At 41.7% G+C, this 25,831-nt stretch overlaps 1 long non-coding RNA gene across 1 annotated transcript; it reads right to left on the bottom strand.

Annotated features, from left to right (window-relative positions):
- Window positions 1-2,775: 2,775 nt before the first annotated feature.
- LOC119240380 (uncharacterized) lies at window positions 2,776-25,604 on the bottom strand. Its single transcript, XR_008551030.1, has 4 exons — window positions 25,571-25,604; window positions 21,085-21,351; window positions 19,862-20,068; window positions 2,776-3,223 (listed from the first exon to the last, which is right to left on the bottom strand). It is a non-coding gene; the product is annotated as an uncharacterized LOC119240380 (long non-coding RNA).
- Window positions 25,605-25,831: the final 227 nt, after the last annotated feature.

Below are 25,831 nucleotides of genomic sequence, written 5' to 3'. Positions count from 1 at the left end.
GTTGTGTTTTGTATTGTTATTATTTTTTCCCTGATGTGTCTTATTTAGTTCCCCTATATTCCGCCTATAAGTGAAACCATCCGTTATGTTTTTTTCCTTCTGACTTATCTCACTGAGCATAATTCCTTCAAGCTCAATTTTAATATTATTTTACAGATGAGGAAACTGAGGCACGAGAGAGGTCATGTAATTTGCCCAAGGAGAAACAGCGGGCGAGTGGCTGAGTCAGAATTTTTACATGGGACCATCTTTGTAGCTGCAAAAGAATGAAACAGTTGCTGGGGTGGCTAAGATGCTGCCTCCCTCACTGGGTCCTCTGAGCTTTCCTTTGCTTTGTCATCTAAGAATTCCCTATTCTTCTCACAGATCTTAAGGAGGGGACCGTGCGTCCTCTCCATGTTGTTTGTGGGTGGGGACAAGGTCAGCACGTTACTCGGTTTTGGTCAATAACATGTAAGAAGCCAGCTGGGGGCTTCTGAAAAGAATCCCTCCCCTGAAGACTCACTTCCTGGCACAAGCAGGTGAAAAGGACAGAGGTCACCTGGACGACAGGTCACCTGGAAGACAGGTGATGCTCTGTGCCCACCATTCCTTCCCAAGGTGCCCACCTCCGAACTGCCTACCATTAAGAGTAGTAAGCCCAATTGTGTCAGCCAGAGTCTCCATTCTGTATCCTGTTCTTAGTCTTGCAGTATGTCCTTAGTATCTCAGGAAGTATCTCACTTACTGAGTAATTTCCTTACCTGCCTATCCCTTGCCCCCTCTTCAGCACAGGCCCTAACCTCTGCCATTTACTGCCTCTGCCTCCAGGGCCTACCCCATGGCTGGATAATCATCAGGAGACTCCAAACATAAACCCAGAGGCTGCCAGCTCAGTGGGAAACAGAAAAATAAAGTTATAATGTGATGTAACGAATGTCATCTTAGAGGTGAAATCCCAGAAGACTGAGTTGGCTTAGTCTGTTGTCCCCAACTGGGCCTCAGATCCTCACCCCCGCCACCCTGCTCCCCCACCACAAACTTTGAAAGGTGAAAATGGAAAGTTGTCATTTCATATTTGGTTGCTTTTTAGTTTTTTGGGGGGGGTTTGTTTTTGTTTTTTGGCTTTGTTTAGAGAGTGCTTGTTTTTTTTAAAAAAAAACAAGATTTTGGCCAGGAAATCCTGGTTTCAAGGAAGACTTGTGTTTTCTTTGTTTACAGTTATGTTTGCAAATGTAAGCAAGGACACTGTTTGGGGAGATAAGCAAACATAAATATTCCAGAAGCTGGGACTTGTGTTCTGGGTTGTCAGGTAGACACACAGTGCTAGAGAGCGCCCCGCCTCCAAGACCTGGTCCCTCTTAGCTGCCTGGGTGATGCTGGTGCTGGCCATGCCAAGGACTGTGGTTTTCTGGGAAATCCCCCCAGGGCAGACCTTGTAGAAAGGGGCTGCAGACACCGTCATCCCATCCACTTGAGGGAACAGAGCTCAACTTGGGTTTTTCCATCCAGTCCAGACCAGCCTGTCAGTGTCCTTAAGGATGGACTTTCTAGAAACTATAATCAGGTTAGAATATTATATTGTGATATATTGATAAATGCCTAATGAGACTGAACCATTGGAAATGTCCCAAGAACTGACTGATACTCTGTTATGACAAGTTTGTCCCAAACAACAAAGTAAACAACAATGGGCTGCTGTCAAATGCTTGAGCTCTTATGTGACTGTCATTGTATGTGCAGGGCCCAGGGGAGGAAGGAACTGTCCATGGTGGGGACCAGAAATGTCCACTGGGTGTAGTCCAAGAAAGAGGGGAAGCTTGGGATGCAAAGTGAGGTCTCAGACCAGGGCACGGAGGGAAGCACCTCGCTAGGGTAGGGGTTGGCACACTTTTTCTGTAAAGATCCAGAAAACAGATATTTAAGGGTTTGCAGACCTTACACATAGTCACTGTCACAATCACGCAGATCTGCAGCGGGAGCATGAAAACAGCCAGAGACCCTGCACCGGTGGGCGGCCATGGCTGTGTCCCAATGAAACCATACACAACACACAGCAGGTTGGATGGACTCAGGGGCCACAGCTTGTCAAACTCTGTCTTCAAGCATCTTGGTGAAGGGAACTAGAAACTAGAGAATGTAGACCTAAGGTGGGCAGAGGTAGGTCAACTCCAAGTAGGCGCTTGGCAAGAGCTGGGCCACAGCTTCCTTCCAGGAGCCTTAATGGTGCAGGTCGTTGAAGATGCCTGTTCCTGACAGTGATGCAGAGCAGTGCCTGCTGTCTCTTAAACATCACAGCATTGGCTTAGGTTCCTAAGGATAGTAAGAGAAGGCTCTGCCCCATTCTTGGGACAGCTGTCATCTGAGGGGGATGTTGAGGGAGGTATTTGTGGGCCCCAGATGAGCCAGGGTGGCCCTCTGCAGTGTGGTAGCCTCAGCGGGGAGAAAGCAAGAATTGAAGGCATGGGGGAGCCTGTTCCTGGGAAATGGATAGTGAACAGACAGTCTGTCAGTGTGTGTGGGCTTGACCTGGCAGAACTGGGATGGTAAAGGAAAAAGGGGTCCTTTGTAATCATGGTGGTGAGGAGGTGCCACTTCCTCCTGTCTTGTCCTCACCACACCAGGATGTGGTGTGGAGCACAGATGAGGTGGTCAGGGCCTGGGCCTGGGCTGACTGCCCTGATGAACCGTGCTCTAGATGGACCTGGGGCCAGGCACTAGCCTCTGCTTGCCACCATGACCTTGGTGGTGGTTAGAACCAAGAACTACAGCAACCAGGCAAGTCAGAGGAAGGGTTTTAATTGTACCCCTGAGGTGCCCCACAGATCAGCTCAGCTTCCGCCCCACCAGGCAGAAAAGTCCCTCATTGTTGGCAGAAGAATAATTTTGAGTGATCACTTCAAATTGTTCGATGGTGAAGCCAGCCTTGGTCACGGCCTCCTTGATGACCTCTTGGTCCAGAGAGAGACTGGAGAACTTCTGCTCCCCAATCATGTAGTAGCTGCTCTTTAGGGCATCCACAAGCACCAGGGAGCCCCCTGGTTTCAGGAGGCTACTCAGGTTCCTGAGGGCTTTGTGGTAGGTGGGGAGGTCGGGGCAGGCGGCGTCTAGGCACAGTGTGCTGAGCAGGCAGTCAGCCAGCGCCAGGCGGGCCGCACCCAGAGGCCGGGTCTGGGTTACATCACACTTGAGAACCTGCTTGACCATCCGCCTCAGTTTCTCCTCTTTCTCCGGGCCCTTCACTCTGAAACATATAGACCAACAGATGTTGTTTGCTACCCCGCTGGGGACCCCAGATACCTTTGGTCAGTGTTGTCCCAAATGCTATATCCTCAGGGTCATTTGTGTGGTGAAAGCAAGGGAAAGATGAGGGCCCTTTTGGATAATTGACCGCATTCCCCTGCGCTAGGTTAAGAATCTTTATAAAGTGAATGGAAACTTATAACAAGGAAATGATAATAAAAATACCTACCTGCCTGTTTCTACCAGGGACTGTACCCCACCCCAGCCACACTTCCTCCACCGCTTAGAATAGTCTCCAAATCAATTATTATTTATTTATTATTATTACTGCTACTACTACCTTTGTCCTCTCTGCCAAATGGCAAGGTAGTAGCTATTTGACCTGTCTGTATTAGGAATGATGAGTTTACAATAATGAAATGGTATTTTTGCAGTAGCTGCTGATCAATGACAGGTAGTAATAGCATCCATTTCCACTTATAGACATAGTTGACCAATGTCTCAGTGACCAGGACCCCTCCAGAGAGAACTACCAGAATCCAGGCTCCAAAAATTAGTGTAGAATGAGACTATGTTTTCTAATGGAGATCATTTTCTTGGTAGCTTTGATAGGAATCCAATTCTTTTCGATCAAATCAACAGGGGTCTCTTCTGAGAAATGAAAGGAGAAAAGAAGGCAAGAGCAGGTGATAGAAAGGAGGATCTTTTTGGAATTTGTTAGTGGGGAAATGAAGGAACAAGCCGACAAGTGAACAAAATTAAATAAGCGCAGAGTGTGCCCCAGAGATACCGGAGAAAGAAACAAAGAAAAAGAAGCAAGAAAAAGTTGGAAAGAGAAAAAGAAGCAGCAAGTCTGTGAAGTCACCAGAAGGCCACAGAGCCCAAGTAGTGGGGTGATAACTGGCTAACCAGCCCTTGCAGGAAGTTCATGAACAAAGCAGAAGGATGCAAATCCAGGCTCCCGTTTCAGGGAACACACAGTCCATGGACTTCAGGAGAAGATGGCCATTTGGCAACAAGTTTTGATGGAGAGAGCAGAGGATGGCTCTTCACAGAGCAGGTAAAAGGGACTTACACTGGACCCACTTCTGATCATGAAGGAAAGTCAGTGATTTACCTCCAGGTGGAATACTTTGAAATAACAGTAATTGGCTGTGGACATCTAATTTAATATTTAGTTAAAACCTTAAGTCTACTGCATATAATCTGCCTTTTACAAACATCCTTTATGTCTGTTACCCTTTTCCATTTAAGAAGCCTGGCAATAAGTACATGAAAAGATGCTTTACATTGTTTGCCATCACAGAAATACGTATCATACCATGAAACACCACTTCACATCCTGGGATGATTATAATCAAACATACAGATACTAAGTATTGACAAGGATATGGAGATGTTAAGTATTGACAAGGATGTGGAGAAACTAGAACTTGCTGATGTAGACATAAAATGGTCCAACTGCTTTGGAAAACAGCCTGGAAGTTCCTCAAATGATTAAACATAGAGTTACCATGTAATCCAGGACTTTTGTTCATAGGTATATACCCAGGGGAAATGAAAACATACAGTCACATAAAAACTTGTGCATCAGTATTTATAGCAGTGTGATTTATAATAGCCAAGTGATACCCATCAACTTATGAACCAATAAAATATTGTATATCCATACAATGGAATATTATACAGCAATAAAAAGGAGTGACAATGGATATGTGCTACAATATGAAAGAACCTTAAAAACCATATGAAAGGGCCTCCCCCGTGGCGCAGCAGTTGAGCGCTGGGTTGCAAAGCTACCCAAAGCCTCTGCAGCACCGGTTCGATCCCCGGCTGCTCCCCCGCCACCGGAGGAGGGTCCCACATGGCGCACAGACCTCTCCTGCCACCCGCTGCTCCCCTCAGCAGTGTACTTCGGTCTGCCTGCTCTGCTCCCCGCTCTGGCTCTGGTGAATTCTCTCACCCTCCCACGCTTCTGACTGTACCCAGTGCTTGTATAAATAAATAAAAATAAATATTTTTTAAAAATATGACAATGAAAGAAACAAGAAACAAAAGGCCACGTATTGTATATTCCATTTATAATGAATATCTAGAAAAGACAAAGTTATAGAAACTGAAGGCAGGCCAGTGGTTGCCAGGGGTTGAGAGGACCGGGGGAAATAGAATGACTGTTGATGGAATAGAGTTTTATTTGGGAATTATAAAAATGTTGGAAAATTGTGGTGAGACTCTCACAATTGTGTGACGATACTAAGAACTATTGAATCGGACACTTTAAATGGGTGAAGTGTATGTTATGTGGATTTTATCTCAATAAAGCTGTTACATTAAAGAGAGAGAAAGAGCAATTTGGGAAGGTATTGGTTTGTGGAACTCCTACCAACCGATGAACTAGAATATTCAGGGAATGAGTTACCTTTAATTGGGTCTGCATGTCCTTTTATCAAGAGTAGAATGGTTATAGGCGACAACTAGTTTTGACTGGTCTTGGACTTTTCTGGTTTAAACATTAAAAATCCCACATTCCCTATGTTTATAGCAGCTCTATTTACAATAGCTAAGCTTTGGAAACAGCCCAAATGCCCAAAAATAGATGACTGGATCAAGAAGATGTGGTCCATATACACCATGGAATATTACTCAGCATTCAAAAAAGATAAACACATGCCATTTGCTGCAACATGGATGGCGCTGGAAGGGATCATGCTCAGCGACTTGAAGTAAGCCAGAAAGAAAAAGAAAAATTGTATGGGGAATATAAAAATAAAATTTATTAATTTAAAAAAAAAAAAGAAAAAGAAAAATACCGGATGGTCTCACTCATAGCAGGAATCTAAAGAACTTAAATAAGGGACCAGGAAAATGAATAACTATAAGAAAGGTAAAATCAAAATCAACAAACAACTAAGAACCAGAGACAGTTTTTGAGGAGTGGGGGGCGGGAGGGGAGGGATTGGGGTCAGAATGGGGGGGGGGGTTGCAAATGTATGGGGAATATAAAAATAAAATTTATTATTTAAAAAAAAAATCCCACATTCCGGAGGACCCCCACTCCTATCCCTAGTCCTGGGCAAGCCAGGAAGATTAGTCATTTTAAAAGTAGAGAAATCATGGGTCTCCCCTGGTGGCGCAGCGGTTGAGCGCTGGGTTGCAAGGCTGTCCGCAGCTTCTGCCGCCAGTTCGATCCCCGGCCGCCGGCGAGGGTCCCACAAAAAAAAAAAAAAAAAAGTAGAGAAATCAAATAAGGGATCAGGAAAAAAAATATAATAAATTAAAAAACAAAATTAATAGGCAAGTATAGATCAGAGATATTCTGCGTGGGGGGAGGGAGGCAGAGGGATCAAAACAGGGGACGGAAGAGCACAAGGGACTATGGTGGTGGTGCACGGGTGACTTGGTGGTGGGAATTTTATGAGGAATACGCCTGAGAAGAGAAAGCAAACATAGTACAAAAAGGAAGAATGATGTAAAAAAAAAAAAAAAATATATATATATATATATATACACACATATATATCAGGCCACCCTGCCTGATAGAATGTGGATGATTTGACAGAACTTTCTAAGAATAGGAAGAAATATCTGCCCATTGTAGAAGTCGATGTGAAACATGGATTTGAATAGCTAAATTAACCTAGGATAGGAAAATGTCAAGTAACCAACCTGCCCATATGGATAACCTGTGTGTATGCAAAAAGCAGAGGAAGTGATGACATGATACTCTTTTGAATGTATTTAAAGATGATCCTCTCTATGGGGAGCCTTGTGGAAAGGTGTACTTAAGTCATTACTTCAGGAGCAGACCTCTGTACCCTATTGTGTATTAAGCTATTTTAAAGACACAAGTTACCACAGAACCAGTACTTGCTAGTCGGATGGTGATGGAAATTGTTCCCAAACTGTGAGCCACACTGTGAAGTCTAGAAAGCTTGCAGAGAATGTGCCAATTTGAGAGGGAAATTTGTTAGAAATACCCACTGTCGTGGATACCTGCCTGTCCTTGGATGCACAGCAAACATTGGTGAGCTCAGTTGCCAAGGCAGCTGTGTAAAGATTTCACCTCGGGGCTCCTCAGGGCCTGCAAGTACACCGCAGGGAAATGGACTCTCCTGGAGACGCAGGCAATTACCACTCAGCCTTGCGTTTACCTCAAGGGGTAAGTAATAAACACACACCAGAACAGTGTTATGCAGCTTTACAGAAAGCTAACAGCGGTGTGGCCATTTCTCGCATTCTAAAGATCTACTCTCTCAGATGAATCAATATGCAAAAAAGGGCAGCTGTTCTCTCTGTGACTATGCTGTCTATAAAAGCCTGCAGAGGCTGGGCAGGGAGAAGAGGATTGAGAGGATAAAGCATAGGACTCCTGGGAAGAACACTTGGGAAGAATGTCTTCCCAGAGCCCAGGTAATTATTCTGAGATTTAGAGGAGGTTCCTCCTGGCCTGTCTCTGCAAGGCAGGTGGTGGATCAGAATCCCCGAGACAAGCATTTTTCGATTACACTCACCTCCCCCAAGCCCCATCTCCAGAGGTTGCAGCAGGACCTCCTGAGGGAGAACCATCAAAATGTGTAAAGGAAATAAAAAGCTAAATAGGCTTGGATGTCAATGTAAGAATTGTAAGAGCAAGGGATAATCACTGTAAAGCTTCAGGACAGGCTGTGTCTGAATCGGGTAAAAGGCATTCTAGGAGAGGGAGTCTAGAAAGCGAAATGCATGTGTTCATGTCTTTTACAAATGTTTTTTGGTAAAAAACACTTCTATTATGTTCCAGGAGGCATGCTGGAGAGTGGGGATACAAGGATGAACAGATGGGAAACAGATCCCATCCTCATTGAGACTATGGGCTAGAAAGAAAGAAAGACTTCAATGATCATCTACAAAGATGAAAAACTAAAACTGATAAATACTGGGAAGGAGAGGAATGTGGCACTACTGGAGGAATTTTGAGGTCTTGATTTGGTGTAGAGTATAGGGAAATCTCCTTCAAAAAGGAGTCAGGTTAGTTGAATTATAGAGGATAAATAAGTCAATGTTAACCAGGCAGAGAAAGGAGGGAGAATATTCCAATAAGAGGAAAGAGCAGGGGCAAAGGTCATGTGGTGGGAAGAAGCATGGAGAAATCAACTCCATGGCTTCTGGATTTCAGAAAGCAGAGCATATGCCAGACAAGGGTAAGCTGTATGGACCATGTTAAGAATTTTGCTTTTGATCCTAAAAGCCACAGAGAGTCATTACAGGGTATTAAGGGAGGAAGTGATGTGATCAAATCTACGTTTTTGATGTGATCACAGTGGGACAGGAGTGGAGGCAAGGAAGAGGAGGGAGTGGGGAGAGCTTGCATCAGGTTAGTGGAAGACACTGGAAGAAAGATAATGGTTGGAGAGGAACTCAGGAAGTGAATGAACAGAACTTGGTGTTGGTCACGAAACATGACTGAGAGGGATCTGAGGAGGCTGGCTTCCAGGCATCTGGCTTGTCCAATTAATTATATGATGGTGGACACCTTAGGAGAGAAGAAGCCAGAAATGGAGTAGATTTGGGGAAGATCATAGCTCTATTCTGGCACAGTGAGTTTGAGACATTTGAGTACAAAGTATAGTTGGGGAAATGATCAGTTGAAGGCTTCTCAATCCACCCTGTTGACTGTTCCAGAGAGGTGACACCACAGAGCACCTATTGAAGAGAAGGGTAGCCTTATAAAGGGGCAGACACTTTTCCTGGGCATCATCAAACAATCATCATGACCATCAAGATCCTGATTTTGAGAATATTGACCTTTTTTTAAGACACAAAAATACAGACGTGCTCTAGAATAGAGGCAGCACACTTGTTCTTGGAACAAATTTCGTGCATCTATGTCTATTCTGGGCAAACGGCTAACATCGCTGTAAATAGATAAGAAAATCTTTGTAGAGAGAACATTTACTTCAGAGAACTGAACTGACACCTTTACAGATGTTCCAGATTTCTTCCATCAAGTACATAGAAATAAGAGGAGAACCCAGGAGGGACCCCAACCTGCCCAGGCCTCTCCTGGCTTCTTTGAGGGCCAAGGAAGACATCTTGGAAAGCACATCTGTAACCCACTCCCACTGCAGCAAGTCTTGGCGCACCTACTGGGAAGCTGTTTTAGACATTGGTGAGTCTCCAACTGTAGAATGCATGCAGTGCCTTGCAGATCTCCCTAAAACGCAGATTCTGGTTCTGTAGGTGGGGAGGGGGCTGAGAATCTGCATTTCTAACCAGCTCCCAAGTGATGTGAAAGCTGCAAGTCTGGGGACCACAAGGAAATGTGTTAGAAGTCCCAGGAGCCAGAGGTGAACTAATGCTGTTTCTAAGGTTTCTTAAGATAAAAGCTCATTTTCCTCAATTCACGCTAGTTATGCCTTAAGCTTTCTGGCTTGATAAATGAAGAGTGTGAGGTGGGAATTTGGTACCAATGCCTTACCACTTTTCAGATAGTTGTAAAAATGAGTGATATCTAAATGTATGAGTCACATTTCAAAGGTAGAGGAACCAGGGGCAGCTCAAATTATCCTTGGCAGTCATCAGCACAAGAAATAGCTCCAGGAGAAATAATTGACTATGGTTTGATAGAGGTATTTGAAGCTTCAAGAAAGACATCAGTTGAATGGGATCACGATCATTTTCAAAATAGATGAAACCACACCATCCAGCATGAGGATAAGTGTGAGAATGCAGAATGTTACTGCCAAAATTTCAGCTCCTTAGAAATACAGATTGATTGAGAAAGGACAGTGTCACATGAGCCAACTGTTACAAGCTACTGATTCTGGTGTAAGATAAGCAATGTTTTAGTATCCTGCTTGATTTTAAGGGTTCATTTCTGAACGAGATGGAAAGGACTATGATGTCTAGAGAAATTGAGGACAAAGTTCTAATGTCTTTATACATTATTTGGACCTCAGAAAAGTCTGTTGTCTGACAATGTCTGAGTACTTTTTCATAAGCTTCCCTTGAAATTCTATAAATTTTAGGAAATTATTTATTAAGTAATTTGGGATATCATTCAAATCTTCCTAGTTACAGTTTTATTTTTCTAGTTAATTCCAATTCATACTGTGGCATCACATAGTTAATAGAAAATAAAAATTTGACATTACTTCTACTTTGAAGAACATCTGTTTGAAGGCTACAAACAGCAAAAAAAAAAAAAAATCTAAGGAAGATGTCTACCAATTAAAACAGCATATGAAAGTAACCTCTCTCAGCATCCTACTAGATGACGGGAAACTTTTAAGCAATATTAGACAATTTTATGATGCTGTTCATGTGCAAGGGCAATAAAAATGCCCGAGTGTGTGGGCTTCAAAAGTATTTCATTTGTGTGGTCTTTTAAAAAAAAATTATTTGAAGACCTATTTAGTTGATTAAAAATGCATCAGAATTAAAGATGCAACAACTAGAAAATTCATATAAATGAGCATAAAATATACCCACATAATTGCAAATATGATTACAAACCAAAAACAAAGGTTCAAATTGATCTTAAAATTAAATATTTCAATTTCTTTAAAAATCTCTGATTTTAATGATAAACTCTGGGAAGAAAGATGCCAGAAGACCTCTGGGTGTCAAAAATTGTTAAATTCTTTGTATTACAAGGAAGAAAAAAATTACTGATTCTTACTGATCCTGATAAACTGACAGAATTTGTCTCCAGCTGATCTGCATTGTAAGAAATACTAAAAGAAGTTTGTTAGGGAAACAATGGTGGATAGCAGGCTGAAGAAAGGAATGAAGGCTACTAGGACAGATATGTCAGTGAATATAAATGACTTTTTATATATTTCTTTAAAATACTACTAACTGATGTGACTATACACAACTGTGACTATACTTAAAGCTACTGAGCTATACCCTTAAAAATAGTTAAGATGATAATTTTTACTATGTGTGTGTATTTAAATCTCAATTAAAAATAAAATAGTAGAGGGGGCGGAGCAACATGGCAACGAGGAGACGCTGCGAGTAAGATCTCCCATTAAAAAAAGTTAATAGGGAGGAAAAGCGGCAGGTCCCAGTGAGAACTGGGACACGGAAGATAAACGGGTGATGCCAGCGAACTGCCCGAAGAAGAAACTGGCCATAAAAGAGGACTAGAAGGGAGGGAAGCGCAGAACCCTGCTCCCCTCCCCCGCCCACAGAGGCGGCACTCTCCGACCGGCAGAGAGGGAGAAAAACAACAAACCAAAACAACCAACAAGAACAAACGACGCAGCAAGCGGGACCGTGAGTGGAAAGGAACTATTGCAGCCACCACACCCCGTGAACGGGAGCTGAGGCGAACCCTGCAGGATTCGCCGCAGCGAGCGAACGGCTCCGGGCGCCATTAGAGAAGAACAAAGACCCCGGGAGACGCGCACACAGCCCGGGCTGCCGGTAAGCTGGCGCGGAAACGCGGCGCGCTCGGGGAGCTTGAAAAGCAAGTGCAGACCGGGATCGCAGCTGCCCAGGTACCCGCACCTGCGACCTAGGCTTGCGGGGAGACGACCTAGGCTTGCGGGGAGACGCACGGAGGTCCTCACTGAGGTGAAGGTCCCTCCCTGAGTGAGCAGGAACCAGGCACCCGGGCACGGGAGCGGTGCAAAAGGCGCCATTCCCGCGCCACTGAACTGGGCTACAGCCCGCGTCCTGGAACTGAGGGCTTTGAACTGAGACCCGGGGCACGAAAATTCGGGGCGTGGGTTCTCCACGACGGTGGGGCACAAGGCAGACACAGCACCCCAAAGCTGTTGAGGTGTACCCTACCATTCCCGCTCTGTTCCCTGTCCCACGGGGTGGGGGGGACGAAAAACAGCCCCCCAAGGACAATAGGAGAGATCTCTGGCGCCACCTAGTGACCAGGAAAAAAAAAGTCACTAACACCCCATAGAACAGGAAATTTCTTAAGACTGCTTGAAAAGGGCAGAAGGCTTCTGCAGTGGCCAGCCGGGAAGTTATTCCACGCCAGGCCCCTTCCGACCAGCAGTCTGAGCCCACAGAGGGAGCAGGCACCCACGTCCGGGGCAGACCGGGGGCGCAGAAGAGTGTGCCTGAAACCGGAGGCGCAGGGACTGCATCCCGCTTCGCCATTTGAGAACAGAGACATTTCTTCAGTAAAAACTGCCTAAAACCAGCAGAAAGCTCCCCCAGAAGACAGAGATGGCTCCTGGAAGAGCCAGAGGGGAGCGGAGAAGTTCACCCAAGATGCCAGTCAGTCCGAGCATCACAGTGTCCCAACGCATACGACAAATTAGAAAACAGACAGTAGGGAGTAGAAGAACCACACGCAACCTAACAACTCCTCAGGAAAGAAGCACACCACAAAAAGAAAACCACTCCCCAGATTGCAACGACAGCAACTTGGAAGAACTTCTGAGCCTTCCAGAAAGAGAATTTAAAATTGCCATGATTAAAAAAGTGATAGATCAGAAGAAGGAAATTGAGTCCCTAAAGAGGGAAAACAATGGTCAGAAGAATGAAATTGAGTCCCTAAAGAGGGAAGTAAAAGAAATGCAGGAGATCAAAGAATTAATGGAGGAACTAAAGAACTCCGGGAAAAGCAAGGAAAGCAGAATAGATGAAATGGAAGAACGAATAAGTTCTCTTGAAGACACAGAAATAAAAAGAACCAAAACAGAAAAGGAAAGAGAAGTACGAAGGAAAAAGAATGAAGAAAGACTTCGAGAACTATCTGACTCCATGAGGAAAGGAAATATAAGAGTTATAGGAATTCCAGAAGGAGAGGAGAGAGATGTAGGAACAGAGAAAATATTCCAGGAGATAATTGAAGAGAACTTCCCAAATGCGAAGAAGGAGCTGAAATTGATATACAAGAAGCAAGAAGAACACCAAACTTCCACGATGAAAGGAAAAACACAGCAAGACACATAATAGTAAAGCTCCCAAGAATCCAGGACAAGGAAAAAATAATGAAGCTGACAAGAGGGAAGAAACAGATAACATTCAAAGGAAAACCAATCAGGCTGACATCAGACTTCTCTGAAGAAACACTACGGGCAAGGAGAGAGTGGAGGGACATAGTCAACAGACTCCAAGAAAACAGATGCCAACCAAGAATACTCTATCCCGCAAAGCTCTCTTTCCTCCATGAAGAAAGAATATGGACCTTCCCAGACAAAGAGAAACTCCGGAATTTCATTACGAATAAACCCCCACTCCAAAAAATACTACAAGGAATCGTAAAGCCAGAACCTCAGAGGGACGAATAACAACGAAAGAAGACCAAAAAAAAAAAAAGTTATTAAAAGAATAAATAAAATCAAAGGAAAGACAAACATAATGGCAAATACAGATGCTAACATATCAATATTAACTCTAAATGTAAATGGACTAAACTCTTCAATAAAAAGACACAGAGTTGCAGCCTGGATTAAGAAACAAAACCCAACCTTTTGCTGTCTCCAGGAAACACATTTAGCTACAAAAGATAAAAATAGGCTCAAAGTCAAAGGATGAAAACAATCCTACAAGCAAATGGGCCAAAAAAGAAAGCAGGAACAGCTATACTTATATCAGATAAAACAGACTTCAAACTCAAAAAAATAAAAAGAGACCCCAATGGTCACTACATTATGATTAAGGGGACAATACTTCAAGAAGAAATAACACTCATTAACATATACTCACCAAACGAAAGAGCACCAAAATATATCAGACAACTGTTGTCCTCTCTGAAAACAGACATCAGAGAAAACACATACGTAGTGGGAGACTTCAACACACCACTATCAACAATGGATAGATCAACAAGACAAAAAATAAGTAAAGAAACTAAAGCTCTAAATAAGGACCTAGAGCATTTGGGCTTAACAGACATCTATAGAACACTAAACCCAAAAAAACGGAGTACACATTTTTCTCAAGCGCACACGGATCATTCTCCAGGATCGATCACATACTGGGGCACAAGACAAACATCAACAGATACACCAAGATTGAAATCATACCAACCATCTTTTCTGACCACGAAGGCATCAAACTAGAAATAAATCATAAAAAGAAGGCAAGGAACTATCCTACCTCATGGAGATTAAAAGCCACACTACTGGAAGACCACTGGACTAATGAGGAGATCAAAGAAGAAATTAAAAAATTCTTTGAATTGAATGACAAGGAGGACACCAATATCCTAAATGTATGGGATGCAGCAAAAGCAGTAATAAGAGGAAAATATATAGCAATAGAAGCTCACATCAAAAAACAAGAAAGAACTCAAAGAAACAACCTAATCTCGAAGCTCAAAGATCTAGAAAAGAACAACAAAAAAACCCCAAATCAGTAGAAGAAAAGAAATAATAAAAACCAAAGCAGAAATAAATGAAATTGAAACTAAAAAAACAATCCAAAAGATCAATGAAACCAAGAGCTGGTTCTTTGAAAAAATAAATAAAATAGACAAACCCCTAGCCAGGCTCACAAAGGAAAAAAGGGAGAAAGCACAAATACACAGGATCATAAATGAAAGAGGAGAAATCACAACGGACACAGCAGAAATCAAAAGAATAATCAGTAACTACTATGAACAGTTATATGGAAACAAGTTCAACAATCTAGAGGAGATGGACAAATTCCTACAACTCTACAATCACCCAAAGCTAGATAAAGAAGAAATAGAACACCTAAACAGACCAATTACAAGCAGCGAAATTGAAATGGTAATCAAAAACCTCCCCAAAAAACAAAAGCCCAGGACCTGATGGATTTACAAATGAATTCTACCAAACATTCAGAGACGAATTAGGGCCTATCCTTCACAAACTCTTCCAAAAAATTGAGAAGAAGGGACAATACCAAACACGTTCTATGAAGCCAATATTACACTAATACCAAAACCGAATAAGGACAACACAAAAAGGAAAACTATAGGCCAATCTCCCTAATGAACACTGATGCAAAAATCCTCAATAAAATTTTAGCTATCAGAATCCAACAATGTATCCATAAGATAATTCACCACGACCAAGTTGGATTCATTCCAGGGGCACAAGGATGGTTTAACATCCGAAAATCAATCAACGTTATCCAACACATCAACAAAAAGAAATATAAAAACCATATGATAATATCAATAGATGCTGAGAAAGCTTTCGACAAAGTGCAACACCCATTCATGATAAAAGCCCTTGAAATTCTTGGGATACAAGGAACATACCTCAACATCATAAAGGCCATCTATGACAAGCCAACAGCCAGTATCATTCTCAATGGTGAAAAGCTGAAAGCAATTCCATTAAGATCTGGAACAAGACAAGGATGTCCACTCTCACCACTGCTTTTCAATATAATACTGGAAGTCCTAGCCAGAGCAATAAGACAAGAGAAAGACATCCAAGGAATCCAAATAGGAAAGAAGAAGTCAAACTATCACTATTTGCAGATGATATGATAATATACATAGAGAACCCCAAAATCTCCACAGAAAAATTAATTCAACTCATCAGTCAGTTCAGTAAAGTGGCAGGATACAAAATCAACATGCAAAAGTCAGTAGCCTTCCTATACACAAACAATAAATCTGAAGAAGAAGAAATCAAAAAAACCACCCCTTTTATTATTGAAACAAAAAAAATCAAATATTTGGGAATAAATCTAACAAAAGAGGTAAAGGACCTATATAAAGAAAACTATAAAACACTGTTAAAAGAAATAGAAGAAGACACAAAGAAATGGAAAGACATCCCCTGCTCATGGATTGGAAGAATAAACATTATTAAAATGGCCATCCTACCAAAAGCGATATGCAGATTCAATGCTATTCCAATCAAAATCTCAATGGCATTCTTCAAAGAAATAGAACAATTATTGATGAAATTCATATGGAATCACCAAAAACCCCGAATAGCCAAAGCTCTACTGAAAAAAAAAGAAGGAAATGGAGGCATCAAACTCCCAGACTTCAAACTATACTACAAAGCCATAATCATCAAAACTGCATGGTATTGGAACAAGAACAGACATACAGACCAATGGAATCGAATAGAAAATCCAGAAATAAACCCACAGATTTATGGTCAACTAATCTTTGACAAAGGAGCAAAGACTATGCATTGGAGCAAAGAAAGTTTGTTCAATAAATGGTGCTGGGAAAACTGGGTCGCTACATGCAAAAGAATGAAGCTTGACTACTACCTCACACCATACACAAAAATCAACTCAAAATGGATTAAAGAACTAGACATAAGACCTGAAACCATAAAATACATAGAAGGAAATATAGGCGAAACACTACGGGATTTGCACATCAAAGACATCTTTACAGACACATCACCCAAAGCAGTGATAGTGAAGGCAAAGATAAACAGCTGGACTACATCAAATTAAAGAGCTTCTGCACAGCAAAAGAGACAATAACAAAAACAAAGAGAAACCCCACCAACTGGGAGAACATTTTTGCACCCAACACTAATGATAAAGGACTGATCACAAAAATCTGCAAAGAGCTGATGAGACTCAGCAACAACAAAGAAAATAATCCAGTCAAAAAATGGGCAGAAGAGCTAAAAAGAAACTTCTCTGAAGAGGAAATGCAAATGGCCAACAGACATATGAAAAAATGTTCAACATCACTTGCAATCAGGGAAATGCAAATCAAAACTACCATGAGATACCATCTCACACCAGTGAGAATGGCACATATTAAAAAAACTAGCAACAACAAATGTTGGCGAGGGTGTGGAGAAAAAGGAACTCTTCTGCACTGTTGGTGGGAGTGCAAACTGGTCCAACCACTATGGAGAGCTGTGTGGAGATTTCTGGACCTACTAAACATAGAGCTTCCATATGATCCAGCAATTCCACTCCTAGGTATTTACCCAAAGGACACAGAAACATCAATTCCAAAGAGCACCTGCACCCCTATGTTTATAGCAGCACTGTTTACAATAGCTAAGCTTTGGAAACAACCCAAATGCCCAAAAGTAGATGACTGGATCAAGAAGATGTGGTACATATATACCACGGAATATTACTCAGCATTCAAAAAAGATAAACACATGCAATTTGCAGCAACATGGATGGCGCTGGAAGGGATCATGCTCAGCGAAATAAGCCAAAAAGAAAAGAAAAATACGGATGGTCTCACTCATAGCAGGAATCTAGAAAACTTAAATAAGGGACCAGGAAAATGAATATAAGAAAGTGTGAAATCAAAATCAACAAAAAACTATGAACCAGAGACACTTTTTGGGGGGTGGGGGCGGGAGGGGAAGGATTGGGGTCAGAATGGGGCGTTTGCAATTGTATGGGGGAATATAAAAATAAAATTTAAGATTAAAAAAATAATAATAAAATAAAATAAAATAGTAAAACACCAACAAATAAATAAAAGCACTAGAGGCTGCTTAAAACAAAAATAATAAAGTAAGGTTATAGCATATATAGAGCAAAATATATAACAACAATTACACAAGGGATAGGAAGGTATGTTAAAGGAATTACACTGCTCTAATATTATTAGAATATTGTTCATGAAGTAATGGTTCTGTTAAAAAACACGTAGCACACATGAAAAATCACGTGTACATACATAAAGCACAAAAGAAGTCAAAAAAGGACAGAGAATCAGTAGAAGAGACAAAAAGGAAGCTAAAAGTATATTTACTTACACTAAATGGAATACCAAAAACTATTCCAATAACCAAGAAGAAGCAGGAACAAAGGCACAACATGAAGGACACACAGATGAGACAACTAGAAAGTATGTGCCAAGATGACAGATTTAGACTCAACTGTATAAGAGTAGTAATTACACTAAATGTAAGTGGACTAAACACTTTGATGAAAGAACAGAAATTGTCCGATTGGATTGATTAATGCAAGACCTACTACATGGTATTTGTAAGAAAATATTGTAAGTATAAAAACACAGATAGTTTTTAAAAACAAAAAGATATAAAAAGAAATACCATGTATATCAGATACAATTGATGCATAATAAGTTACCCCAAATTAGCCATTTAAAATAACAAGCATTTATCTCACAGTTTCTGGGTTATTTATCTGGGTATATATTGGCTAAGTCCCTTTGTTGCGTGAAGCTGTAGTCAGAGTTTTAGTCTCATCTGAAGGTCCAATGGGGGTGGGGGAAGAGCAGGATTTGCTTTCCAGCTCACTCTTCAGGACAACTGAATGAGAGTGAGCTACCCTTTAGGGAAACTGTAGTCTTTTTGTAAACTAATTTCAGAATTGATGGCCCATTGCTATGATTTGTTAAAATTGAGTTACTAAATCCAATGGACACTCAAGGGGAGGAAATTAAATAAGATTGTGGATACTTGAGGTAAGGATTACTGGGCATGATCTTAGAGGACACATACCACCCCATGCAAACACCAAACAACAAATATCTGCAAGAAAATGACACCCAATATCCTTTATAAATATAGACACAAAACTTCCAAAAATATATTAGCTTATTTCTCTGCATGATAGCCAAAAAGGTTAATTGGAAACAATTTATAAAACTCCTAGTTCACTTAAACTATTACATTATAAAGAGCAGTACCACCAGTGAGTCACCTTGACAATTTACTTTTTGACAATCCACTTTTCTACCAATAAGCCCATGTAGTGACAATATATAAGAAAATGATTAAAAGTGTAGATTCTCCTATTAATCTAGAAGTCAAAAGACCATTAAAAAAATATGGGGGGCAGTAGTTAAAGAAATAGAAACAGTCAGAAGAGAAACTGACTCAGGAAGAAAGAAAAGTTGGCAACTAAATGGGAATCAAATATCATTGCAAGGGCAGAGAAATGAATTGACCGTCACCCCCAAGAAAAGTGTGGAGGCAGGCACACTCCACAGGAACACCTTAAGACCACATGGTTTTATATTTATCCTTGGGATTCAGGAATACTACCTCCATCCTCCTGTTCAAGTTCAGAAACATGGAAATCACCCTTGACACCTCACTTCCCAGAACTGGTCATCACCAACTCTTCGCCATTCTAACTCAAAAATTCATATTACAGTCATCTACTTCCCTCCATAATCTAGTGCAAGTCTGGAGTTAAATTGTCTCCTTCCTGCACTTCTCTTTCTCTTCTAAACTCCTTCAATCCCTCCACACAATAACCAGCATGATCTTTATAAATGTAAATTGTGACACATCTCCCTCTAGGTTATAGCTCTAATGCCTTCTCACTGCACAACTTGGCCTCCAAGGTCCTAAATGACTTGTACATAGTCTTGGCTGGCTAGCAACAGAATGGCACCAAAGTGGGGAGCCCTGACACCACAAAGCTGTGGGTGAGGAGCTGATGTAGCCTCTTACTCGAAATTGTCCTAAACAAGGCCCACACGCAGTACCTGGAACTGAGAAGGTTGCATCTACTCCTCTTGGCTTAGTGTCCATCTCTTAAACTCTCCCTTCATCTCCTGTGCTGATGTGCGTATGCACACATGCACACACACACACACACACACACACTTTTATCTCATTCTCTCATTCACTTTCAGTCTTTAGTCTCCATTTGGATTTATGTTTGGTGTCTCTCTGTCTCCCTTGCTTTTCAGCTTGGCTCCAGCATCATTCTTGGTTTAGAAAAACTGTCACCCAGTCACCCTCAGAAAGCCAGGAGGCAGCCCCCCCCCCCATTTCACTACCTGCTCCCTTCGAGCTCACACACGTAGTTCACTACTGGGTCCAGTCAAAGGCCCCTGGCTCCTTCTTCAGCCATTTCTCCAGCTCTTTCAGGTTCTGGTCAGTGTAGTCAGAGGCGATGATCTCCTTGAAGGACTCACAAGCAGAGAGGAGCTGATAGATGGTGGGTCCAGAGCCAATGTCAATCAGGAGGTCTCCCTTCACGCCATCTAGGGTGGGAGCGATTAAAGGGAGGGGTCAGGCGTCAGATGGCAGGAGACAGAGCTCATTTATATCACCTTTGCTGGGATTATTCTGGACATTCCCCCCAAACAGGGTATCTCTCCACTTACTCCTTCCCCCCAGGTCTCATTTTAAAACATTTTTTTTTTCATTTTCCATTCTCCAATCCAGAGGGGGTACATGTTGCCAGCATATTTTTAGGTGGAAGCAAAAGAGAAGAATTCTACATCTGTTGTATAGACCCTTGATCCAGGAAGATTCCTACATAGAGAAGGTTAAAAACTATTAAGGAAGACTTTGGGGGAAAGTTAAAGAATTTTAATTGAGCTTATATTATGTCTTCTCCCAAAAAGTACCTCGTTTTACATATATTTGGAGGTCTTTAACTCATGCATATTTATATCATCACTTTGAGTTAGAAATAGAACAAGCAGGGACCTCCCTGGTGGCACAGGTGGTTGAGCGCCACACTGTGAAGCTGTCCACAGCCTCTGCAGCGCGGGTTCAATACCAGCCAGCCAGGGAGAAACCCACATGGCATGGCAGACCTCTCCTGCCTCGCCCGCTGCTCCCCTCAGCAGTGTATTTCAGCCTGCTTGTTCTGTTCCCACTCTGTCTCTGGTGAATCCTTTCACCCCTCCAGCGCATCTGGCCTGTACCCTGGTTCTTATATAAATAAATAAACATTTTTTAAAAATAGAACAAGCAATAGAATCTCCATTTCTTAAGTGGTTCATCAAGGTGAGATGGCCAATTCTGCTAAAATCCCTACAAATCTAGGACAGAACTCCATCCTCTGATTTCCCTTTAGCCTAGGTATGAAAGCGCTCTGAAAACTATAAGACATATACATCAATGTTAGTTTTTTCCTAGTTAAATAAACACAAAATGCCCAAAAGGGCTGTCAGATAACAATGACAAGACACTAAACCCACTTTGTGTCCTGAGACTCTGTAGGACTCATATTTTGGTGGGGAGACACACAGACAATAGATACACTTACCTACACAGAATATCCTGAAAAGGCTTTGCAGAACATGTCTAAGAATCTTATTTTCTGCTGATTGTTTGGACCCAAAGTTGTAATATTTTTCTAGATAATCCCGTGGGTTAAAGTGGCTCAGGTACGTGTCCTTGGAGGTGAAGCCAGAGTCCATTGTGCTTGCTCCAGTGCTCCAGTGCACTGCTCTCCTTCCAGTTCCCAGCAGCAGGAGTCACCTGCAGAAGTTGCCTTCTGAGTCTCAGGCTCTCAACTTTCCATCAGTTTATCCTATCCATTAGAGACAGCGGCTTGGTTAAATACTAACAGAGAAATACACCCAAAATGTTCTGGCCATTCTAGGATGTTATGAAATTCCTGGGAAGGGAGCCTAGGAGAAGGGGGGAGTGGCAGGGGAAGGGTCACGAGCTGCATGCAACACTGGCCAAGGGGTGAAGTTCAGCTCCAAGGGAAGAATCACTGGGATTGTGGGAAAATGATTTAACTCATTGAAGAACCCGTAAGTTCAGCAAGACGTGCCACACTCCCAGAACACCATCACTCTTCTCCTTCCTGCAGTGATTGTCCCAGAAAAAAGAGCCACAGAGAATCGTTTGAATTTAAACATGTGAAAGAAAGTAAAGAAGAGAAAGACAATGATAGGAAACGCATCCAGAGTTAAGGAATGTTCACGAAGGATTTTCAGATGAAGTCTGGAGAGATGGTGAAAGAGCAATTTTAAAAAACAGGATGGGGATTTCTCCAATACCCAGGCTAACCACAAAACCCTCTCCTTGTCCTGCTTATGCCTCTCCATCCTAGCTCTGTCATCTGCAGCTTCAACCAGTGCCTCCAATTCTGAGTCTCTCTCAAGCACCTCCTCACACATTCAGTTAATCCAAATCCTGACAGTTCTTTCAAAGTGCATTTAAAGCCCTCCGCTGCTTTAGGAATTCCTTAAATTCCCTTTACTGAGCTCATACAGCCCTTAGCACGAGCTCCATTCCGCATGGATTCAGGAGAGACTGCGCAATGGACCTCGTGTTTTCCCTCACCCAGACCTCAGGGGAAAACCTAGGAAGTTGCAAATCTCCCCCTCTTCATCAAACCTTAGGATCCCTCCAACATCCCCCATTGGCACAACCTAACACATAGAGGCACGTGGCAAAGGAGAATTGTGTTGGCAGAGTCCAGCTCTTACGTAACCAAATACAGAAAGGGTGGTTAGAGCTATGAGGCAATAAATTAATAACTGGCACAGACATCAATGCACAGAATCTATTTATAAAGATAATTTTTATTGGTCAGCTTATTTTGTCAGGTACTATTCTATGTACTTTACATATACTACCTTATTTAAACCTTATAACAGAAGGACACATTTGAAAGTCCAGTGAGTCCCAAACAAGATATGTAAAAGGAAACCCACTCCTAGATGTTGTATTGGTGAAACTGCAGAAGGCCAAAGGCTATGAGAAGATGTTGAAAACATCTAGAGGAAAGACACAGGTTACTTTTGAAGAATGACAGTGACACCGAGGGCTGACTTTGCAGGATAACACAGTGGAAGGCAGAAGACAGAGAACAATGTTGTCAATGTGAAAGTCACTGTCAACTGAGAATTCTCTAATCAGGAAAGAATTGGGACATAATAAGGATATCTTCAATCAAAAAAAAAAGTTTGCCATTTGTAGTATTAGTAGTCCCCTCGAAAGGAAATCCTCAATGACCTATTTCAAACAGAAGGAATGTGAACCCAAATAGAAGATCTGAAATGCAAGAAAGAATAAAAAACAAAGGAAGCTGATAAAACACACACACACAAATGTCACAAATGATTAATAATAAGCAAGGTGTAATTAAAATATACAATAGCAATAGCCTGTAAGTTTCAGGAGATGGTGGATACCTGGAATTGAAGTGTTCTAGAGCTTTGTATTACTGAGGGAGGGTAGACTCTGATAATTGAATGATGCATATTGTAATTCTAAGCAGATGGTGCCCTGCCCATATCCCTTGTACTTGGCACACCTGTGCATGGTAACATTTTCCTGATGTGGTCATATGAGACTCTGCTGAGGGCTTTCAAAGAAGGTCAGCATCAGCCTCCACCTAGAGCAGTCCAGAAAAGCCAGGGAGTTAATGCAGCGGCCTTCAGCCTCTGGGACATCAAAATTGGTGAATAAACATCCAAGCTTCCCTGTCCTGGAACAGGAGTGTTGAGATACATTCTCTCCCTTCTCCCAGAGGTGCAGGACTAAACCCTGGGTGCCCACAGCAGTAACTGGCTCATTGATCTCCATGAGCTTTCTGGCTTCACTGCCTTCCTTTCTTTTTCTGTCTGACTTTTCCAGTCCCAAACTAGTATTTCCCGAGATCCAAACTGTAGTGGCTGTAAGGCACAGGGCAGGTTCTCTCTGGATCCGGGCAGATGGTTAAAGGAGAGCCTTGGAGCCCTCAGTGGCTTTTTCAGGCTTTTAATGATCTTTCTACAGCATTTGTAGTGAGGCAACCAGGTGCAGGGCAGGCAGGGGTGCCAGGGCCGAGAGGTTGGCAGGCCTCCCTCCCCCGGTGAATCTTCACTCTTTCTTTAGGCTCTCCCTGGAGTTCTCTAGTGGTCTCTCTCAGCCATTCTCAGTCCTCTCTCATAGCCATTGTTCAATATATTTTGCCTATGGTCTTCGGTCGCACCCATAAATGATCTGTATCTATGCTCAGGTGTGCCCACTTATGCATGCTCACACCATGCTCCAGGTGCCCACCATCAGGCACACATGCCCAGAGCCCACGCACCCAAGTGCCTCCTGCAGTCAAGGTCGCAGGTGATAGTCACAGAGGCCAAGGGCGCAAATGCCTGAGCAATCATTGAGCCTACACAAGTAAAATACCTACACTTCCATTTTAGGTGCCCACAAAAGAATATAATCAGGGGCAATTAGTAGAGGAGGTGGATTAACCAAAAAAAAAAAAAATCAATTGAGAAGATCAGAAATAAAAGAAAAAGTAATATAGATCTGTCAGGTCAAATACAAATTACAAAATAAGATGGTAATGATGAACTTAACATCTCAGTAAAAATATGAGAGACCTGTACAGGATTAATCAATTTGAGTTAATGAACATGCTAAAATACTACATCTACATCTAAAATACTACATCATTTAAGTATACCGGCCTCCCAGGTGCACAGAGTCTCAGCGTTATCAAACTACATGATTTTCTACATGAGTTCTATCCCTGGCTCAGGGAGCTGACCCACATGGCGCAGCAGAGCTCTCCTGTCTCACCCGCTGCTCCACTCAGCAGTGTATTTCGGTACATCTGCCTATTTTGCTCCCAGCTCTGTCGCTGGTTAATTCTCCCACTCCCTCCACCCCCTCACCTCTGGCTTATACCCAGTTTGTATATGCCCAAATAAATAAAATAAATCTTAAAAAAAAAATGGAATACAGAGGCCACTAAACATTACCATTTACTACTTTGCTTTATAGCAAGCCTCAGTGTAGTGCACAGCACTGAAATAATATAGAGTATATTCTTTGATCAAGGCAGTTAAGCTAAAAGTCAAAAGTAAAAGATAACTAGAGCACTCTTATGTGTTTTGAAATTTAAAAATGCAATAATAAGTAACCATAGGTCAAAAAACAAAATCATCATGGAAATTATGAAATATTTTCAACTGAATAAGAATAAAAACACTGCACTTCAAAATTTGTATTTAAGGGGAACTCAATTTGTTAAATGTATGTACTAGTAAGAGTGAGAGTTTTGTGAGCTCATGAAATTAGGAAAAATAAGAGAAAAATAGATGTAAATTTAAAAAATAATAATGCAGAACAGAAACTAATGAAATAAAAGCTAAAAGCCAATAGGGAGAATCAGCAAGACCCAAAACTGGTAGGCCGAAAAGTTAATATAATTAATTATGGAAGGAACACCTCCAACCCATTCAATAGATTTGAAGAGAAAAAAAGCTCAAATTCAACATCCATTTACATCAAAAACAATTCTGGAAAAAATGATGTAAAAAATACATAAAATAAAATTTAAAAAATTAAAAAAAAAAACAAAAACAATTCTGGGCAAACTGATAATAGAATGGGATCTCCTAAGGTGGTAAGAATTGCCTACAAAGTCTTTAACAAATATTACACTTAATAAAGACACATTTAAAAGCTTTCCAGGGGCTTCCCCGTGGCGCAGTGGGTTGAGTGCTGTGCTGTGGAGCTGTCTGCAGCCTCTGCAGGGTGGGTTCGATTCCCGGCCGGCCAGGAAGATGCCCACATGGCAGACCTCTCCTGTCTCTCTTGCTGCTCCCCTCAGCAATGTCTTTGGTCTGTCTGCCTGTTCTTTTCCCCACTCTGTCTCTGGTGAATCCTCTCACCCTCCCATGCCTCTGGCCTATACCCCAGTTTTTGTATAAAAATAAACAAATCTTTAAAAAAAATTAAAAATAAAAGCTTTTCCAAACTTCAACTTGGGGATAGAGATTAAAATTGCTAATAATTACCAATTTGTTCAACATTCTACTGAAGGTCCTGGACAGCACCTTTAGAAAATAAATAGAAGTTATAATGATTGGAAAGGGAAAAGACAAAACTATTATAAGCAGATCATGTAATGATAATATATAGAGAAAATGAAAAATAATCTACAAATAAAAGTATTAGAATTAATACAGGAGTTTAAGCCAAGTTTCTGGATATTAATATCAATATAAAAAGTTCAATTCATTTATAACAATAGTAATAGAAGTAAATTTAAAACAGAC

The sequence above is a fragment of the Talpa occidentalis genome, unplaced genomic scaffold (assembly GCF_014898055.3).
Source record: "Talpa occidentalis isolate TD23 unplaced genomic scaffold, MPIMG_talOcc4v2.1 talOcc4.12, whole genome shotgun sequence".
NCBI classification, from domain to species: Eukaryota; Metazoa; Chordata; class Mammalia; order Eulipotyphla; family Talpidae; genus Talpa; species Talpa occidentalis.
The sequence above is the reverse complement of the archived record's forward strand: the minus strand, read 5'-3'. Positions and strand labels throughout refer to the sequence as shown.